This window comes from Lissotriton helveticus, chromosome 3_1 (assembly GCF_964261635.1).
Source record: "Lissotriton helveticus chromosome 3_1, aLisHel1.1, whole genome shotgun sequence".
In the NCBI taxonomy this organism is placed as follows: Eukaryota; Metazoa; Chordata; class Amphibia; order Caudata; family Salamandridae; genus Lissotriton; species Lissotriton helveticus.
In genome coordinates, this window is record NC_136061.1 from 1,001,074,714 (window position 1) to 1,001,081,490 (window position 6,777).

A 6,777-nucleotide genomic window follows, 5' to 3' on the forward strand; every position below is an offset into this window, starting at 1 on the left:
ACATGGAAACATTGAAGCAGGTGCAATATGGACTGTGGCTTTGGCCCGTTGCCTTCCAGGAGTTCCCCTGGTTTGGGTAACCCAAATCTGCTGGGAGTCTTCACATTGTGGCCTTTAAGTATATGAGACCAAGGTTTGTGGTAATTCCATTTACCTCACTTTCCTTTTTCACGTGGGTGATGTGTGAAGGCCTATTACAGTGCTTTAGTTGTGGAGCTGTGTTTTATCTTCCTGAGACATCCATATTGATGTATGTTCGATTTCACAACTGGACAAAGCGTATGAGCAATGTGAGGGTGTCACAGAAGATGATTGCTATGTTACTCATGAGGAGGTGCTGGTTTATGACACTGTTTAGTGCACACATCAGTACACCAGCTTCTGAGATGTGCACACATGTAGACTTTGGGAGAGTGTGCCTGTACATTGTCACTGACCTGGACATAGAGGGCATCATGCAGATGTGATGGGAACATACATTCTGTGATGTTGTGTACAGGGACCCAAAAAATATGTTTGGACCAGGGATACAATGCCCCTAGCCTTATCCACGGGGTTGCGGTTCCGGGAAATGTATATAGAGTTACAACCCCATGACTGATGTATCGTGTGGGACAAAGTTGTCTAGAAGTGCTTTCAGTCAGGTAATGTGCAGTGTCTGCAGATGCTCACCAGGGGCCTGCCCACACTGACTCATACACATGCTCTCTGTCTTTTATGTTTTGGTGGACTTGTACAGTGTGGTGAATTTGTGTTTCATTGTGTTTTTCGTCTTCTCCACAAGAGGACTTTGAATGGGATGACTGTACTGAGGGGTGGGTTCTCTCACAGGGGCATCGCTGATGTACATGAAGCTGTGGCTTCCAAGCATGTAATCTATACATCTGTGATTGGCATATTGTTCCGCACAAACAATATATTCCTACATCTGTCATTGCACAACATCAAGTTATCTGATACGACGAGTTAAATTGCACCTACAAGAAGCCAGGACTATTGGATTTGCCAGTGGTTGTTAGTTTCATTAGTTATTGGAGCAACAACTATGACTTCATTGCATAATATTATGATAATGCTTCAGTTCTGATCTGACAACACTGGGAATGGAGTATTACGAGTCTCTATGCAGTTACCTCTGCGGCAGGGGAACGTCGTACTGCTTCAGAGTTGACTTTATTGCGCACCCTGAGGGTGAGTGCAAATTTGGAGAGTACAATGGAACCCGTCTCTGCATCTGCTTTTTCGACCTGCTGGTGCTAACCACCGGCAGAGCCTACAAAAAGGGGGACTGATGGCTTTTTAGTTTTTACATTAGGTCTGCTTACATGCCCAGTAGTACAACCATACAAAAGTGGTATGCAGTTCCTGATAAACATGAACATGTTGTGAAAAAAAGTGAAGTCCAGTAAGAGGGGGGAATTCCTCTAGTCGGAACTAGGAGCCTCACACACCCAGCCCGCTAGGTGTCATGCTTCATCATTTGGGTCTGCTCCTCTTCGGGTCGGCGCTGCAATACCCGATGGGTACCCATGAAGGGGCTCTTTGGCGGAGATCTTTTGTTCCTTGCCGTATGGTGCAGTCCGTGTGAGGGGCCTAATGAGTGTAGATGTAGTGGAAAGTGAGGTTAACATAAAAGGTAGGGGTCCAGTCAGAATAATTTTAATGAGTATGGCCCCTCGCCTAATTAAAAAATGTGTGACGCGCCCCTGAAATAATGTCACAGGGTACCGCGTATGTCGGTCAACATGTTTCTTGCCTATTTGTCTATTGGACGGCAATTCGTCAGGACCAGTAACAATGATTCTACACTATCAGTCGTGTTTGATGTGTGAAAGTGCGAGACCACAACCAGTACCCACAACAAATGTGGTACTTGTCACTTTAAACAAACAACTCCATGGTGGTTATTGAAATTCATCAACATGTTCCAGGAGGCGATGATACTGTAATGGCTAGTGTCGCATCTTCTCAGTGCATTGGTGGAGGACCGACCCCTCACGCTGCTGGAACCAGGTGGTGTTAGTTTAAAGTAACAGGTACCACATTTCTTTTGGGTACATACGCGTTACCCTGTGACATTATTTAAGGGGCGTGTCACACATTTTTTAATTAGGAGAGGAGCCATACTCATTAAAATTATTCTGACTGGACCCCTACCTCCTATTTTAACCTCACTTTCAACTACATCTACACTCATTAATTCAACAATTCTCAACCTGAGCAAATCTAGTAAAAAAGTCAATAGAGTCCAATCAAGAAGTGCTGATTTGCAGTCAAGTATTTTCAAAAATATAATCTTCTTTATTTCTTCAATGGTTGATATGCAGTCACAACGCACAGTTCTTCAAATCTATTTCATAGTGTACAATTCGTTGCCAACACGTGTTTCATCCTGCTAATAAGCTTAAGGACTTCGTCAGGGCTAGAAACAAGTGACATATACACTTAATTAAATGATTATATAATAAACCATAATACAATCATATTAAATCAATGCTGTATACTAGATGTTCATTATACCCTCATAAAATCTACACTCATTAAGCCCCTCAAATGCACTGCACCATACGGCAAGGAACAAAAGATCTCCTCCAAAGAGCCCCTTCATGGGTGACCGTCGGATATTGCAGCGCCGACCCGACAAAGAGCAGACCCAAATGATGAAGCATGACACCTAGCAGGCTGGGTGCGTGAGGGTCCTAGTTCCAACTAGAGGAATTCCCCCCCTTACTGGACTTCACTTTCTTCATAACCTGTTCATGTTCATTAGGAACTTCATACCACTTTTGTATGGTTGAACCACCGGCAGACCCCGGATGTCTTCAAGTCCTGTTCGTAAAGCGGTCCTCTCTCTGACTGGCTTCATTGGTCCTTTCTGACTCCACTGTGATCAAAATTTCCTGACGGAATCGGACTGCAGCGGTCGGATTTTTGTGTATATTCAAGCATTGTAATCCTACAGCCAGAGTGACCGCTTCTGACGAGACTGACTCGGTCCGACCGCCTCCGACAGGACAGCCGAAGGCGGTCCGACTGGCATTGTAATGAGGCCCTAAGTTTTCTTTCTCAACCATTTCATCTTACAAAAAATGTCCTACCTTCCCACATTTAAAACAGTCTTTCAAAATAGCAGTGCAGCCAGTTTTATTGAAATGTGTTCCTGAACCACCTCTCGAACACTTTCATTTGTTGGAGCAGTTGGTATTCTTGACCTTGATGGACATGTTTCTGGTGTAATTGCATACGGTCGCCACCTCAAACTGATTTTCCTTATCTTCATTCACCTGACCGATTTTTCAATCCCCTTGGTAACTTCAATTACTTCTATAAGTGAAGGATTTTTGTGTCTGATAATTGCTCTTGGATTTTCTTATTGTAACAATGCATAATTACTTGCTCTCTTATGTATTGCTCTGCAATGTTGCCAAACTCACATGTAGCAGCTAAAATACGTAGCGCCACTAGATCATTTTCAATAGGCTCAGATGACAATTGATGCCTGGAATAAAAAATGAAACGTTCCATAACAATATTCGGTACAACTGTGAAATTTAACTTTAGTCTGTCCAAAGCCTCTGAAAACTCATCATAATCCTCAATACCCTAAGGAGGAGTAAACTCTAGTAAGTGGTCAAAAATCTCTTAAGCCTCATTACCAATAGCCTTTAATAATAAACTCTTTTTTCTACTAAGTGTAAATGAATTGGTATCAATCGCACCATAAACTTAGTAAACAAGCCCAACCATTTGCTCTATTTCATGGGATGATCCCCTGGATTGTGTAACAAATGTGGCAGTGGATTGCAACATTTCTGCATGTTGACTAAATAACAAAGTAGAGAACACAGTACCTTGGAACTAGGGCTGCCACAAAGTTCAGAATTACTCAAGCAATAAATTGGCACTACTGTGAAAATGTGCTCAGGAATATAGCATTTGCAGAGGAAATAGGAAAAAATGAATAACACAGCAGGCAACTGGTCGTAGAACAGCAGAGAGTCTCAAACGAAGTGCGCTGCAGAAATCAGAAGGCAGACAACATGGCCACACATAGTATGTGCCACAGCCGTGAGGCTCACCGCACTAATAAACGCGCACTTACTAAAACGATGTGCTCTGCAGGTAAGATGGCCACACAGAGAGCACGCAACAGCCGGATGGCTGTCCGCACAGCTGACCGTGGCGGCTGAAACAATAAAAAATGGGGCGGGTAGAGGGGTCACAGGAGGGGGTCCTGCGGGTAGCATGGAGGGAGAGAGGGGGCCAGTGGAAAGCACGCGAGGGGAGTGTGCGGAGGGGGGGTGGGGGGAGACTGGCTTAATGATAAAAATAATAAATAGATACTTACCTGGTGCTGCCGCATTCCTCGCACTCCTCTGTTGCACTTTCTGAAGTCCCTGGCAAAGCATCAGACTCCGATCCCATTCCTCTGATGCTCTCATATGAGAGCAGCACGGGGATTGGCCTGAGCGGGCTGAAAAGACGCTCAGCTCAGGACAGGGAGTCTGTGGGGTTTCTCCAGTCTGGCTGTTCAATACAGCTGGGCTGGAGAAACCTAAGTGGGCATGTGTGTTTGGGCGGCCAAACACACATGCACACTTAAAAGTGCATGATTCGGCCCGTCCCTTCCTGCACAAGCTGGCGCAGAGCCGGCAAATGAAAAATAGAACAATACTAAGATATCGTTTTATTTTTCATTCTGAGCCAGTGGGGCGATGCTCCTCTGCCATGTAAATCAGTATTTATTGGTGGAGGAGCCACCCCTGACAGCTGAGCGGTAAATTGTTGCATATTTTCGGTGCAGCAAGAAAGCGTGCATCCAGCAGGGTGAAAAATCTAGCGCCTTTCCCTCTCCCCTCTTTTCCATGGTAAAATGCATGGCTAGGGACACTGGGCTCAAGTTGTCGCCAAAATAAGGAACTGAATTGGAACCTCATATAAGTTCAATAAATGTTTATTGCAATAAGTGTCCCCAGAAACAGAAAAGGAGCCACTCACAACAATGCGGCTAGGCAAACTCGCCAACGGTAAGTAGAATATATTTAAACCAAAGAATTCTTAAATACAGAAGTTCAGCCTGCGCAGAGTGCACGCAGTTGAACATTAAAACCACAAGCAAGAACATGTAACAACTATAGTAACCAACACAAAAGTACAAATCACCACACACTGAAACAGTTACAACAAATACCTAAGTTCCTGCAATGCTATATTAATAGAAAACTTGTCAGCAAATGACAATTCTGGATCATTCAGTCATCAAGGTTCCAAAATGGAACCACACTCACCTTAGAAAGCACATCACATAGTACAATACCAGGCAGTACCAGCTTGCAGAGTAATTGATCCTGCACAACACTTCCACTTTGTATGAGAGCATGAGCACTCTAATCTGCTGGTAGCTGCATTTCATTTTTAGGGCAAAAGCGGACTTTGGTGGACCTATCTGATTATGTTTATCATACGAAAAATACTGAGGTATGGCCAAGACAGCATACTTAAAAGGGCCTGATAATTTAGGTCAGGAACAACATGTTCTTAGTTGGGAGATATTCTTGGTTGTGGACGCCAAATACTGATTTCTCTTAAAAGGATGATGACCCTCAAGTTCTTATGGTGAATTAGGTTTTCCTCTTCTTGACTGGGTTTTTCTGGTTTATACAGGGCTCCCAAGGAGCAATTATTGCAGTGTGTTCTTTTTGGTGTGTCTAAATTTGGGGCACACTTCTGTTCAGACTTACTTTGTGCATTCTGAGGGCGTATTATGATGATGCACGCACCTCCCTACCAGTGGGATTATTATAATGAATGCGCAGTCCGCAGGGCAGCTGCAAACTTGATTTGCCTTGAGTGCAAAGTAGTCAGTGAATTAGGGAGCGGCTGCTTCAAAGCCACTCTATGTTGATTAGTGCCACCTGCACTTTGAAGCGGGATTAGAGCTCCGGGAGGCAGACAGGTGCAGTAAGTGGGTCTATGAAACACCATTTCCCTTTCCCAGAATGATGCCCTCTGGAGGAGCACTGTCAGTGCATCACTTTTTTGTGGCACATAATCAGTGCACCTCCTTTGGCATGTTTTCCTCTGCGTCCACATCCATAATATGGTGCAGAGTCAAAGTTAACCCATGCAAATGAAGGAATGCCCTCTGAAGATAGCGTTGGTGTTACATGTGGGCCAGCACTATCAGTATTACAGAAGGGGATGCACAGCCATCTGCAGCTCCTTGTGCAATACTATAGTGCAAAGGGGCACAAAAAACAAGGGCACACATGCCCGTTGTGCTCTCTGACACTATAATTAATGCAGTCCCAGATGTCCAGGGAGAATCAGTCCAAAAAAGATGGACTTCCTTTAATAAGCCATTTAGTGAAATATGTGTTTTCAAAGTGGCAGTTATATTTTGGAGCAGCTGAGGATCTGCGACCGAAGGTCAATACCAGCATTTGAACATTTCAGCAGATCAGCAGTAAGACCAGTAAAATTTATTGTGCTAAAATACACCACGTATTGAGTCCATGCAAAACAGCATGTCAATGCTGTCGATTCTGAGAAAAAGCCATTAAAAATAGGGAATGTAGCCCCTCCCCTCCATATAAAATTGTAAAGTGAAATTGGTACATCGAGGGCATTCCCAGATTAACAATGAGTAAGGTGAACAATTATGATGCCAAACACAGATCCTTGACATCTATAACATCACCAGAAGCAGAGTCACTAAAGTGGTGTGGGAACAGGTATGTCTCATGGATCACCCACCAAGAAGCTTCTATTCATGGA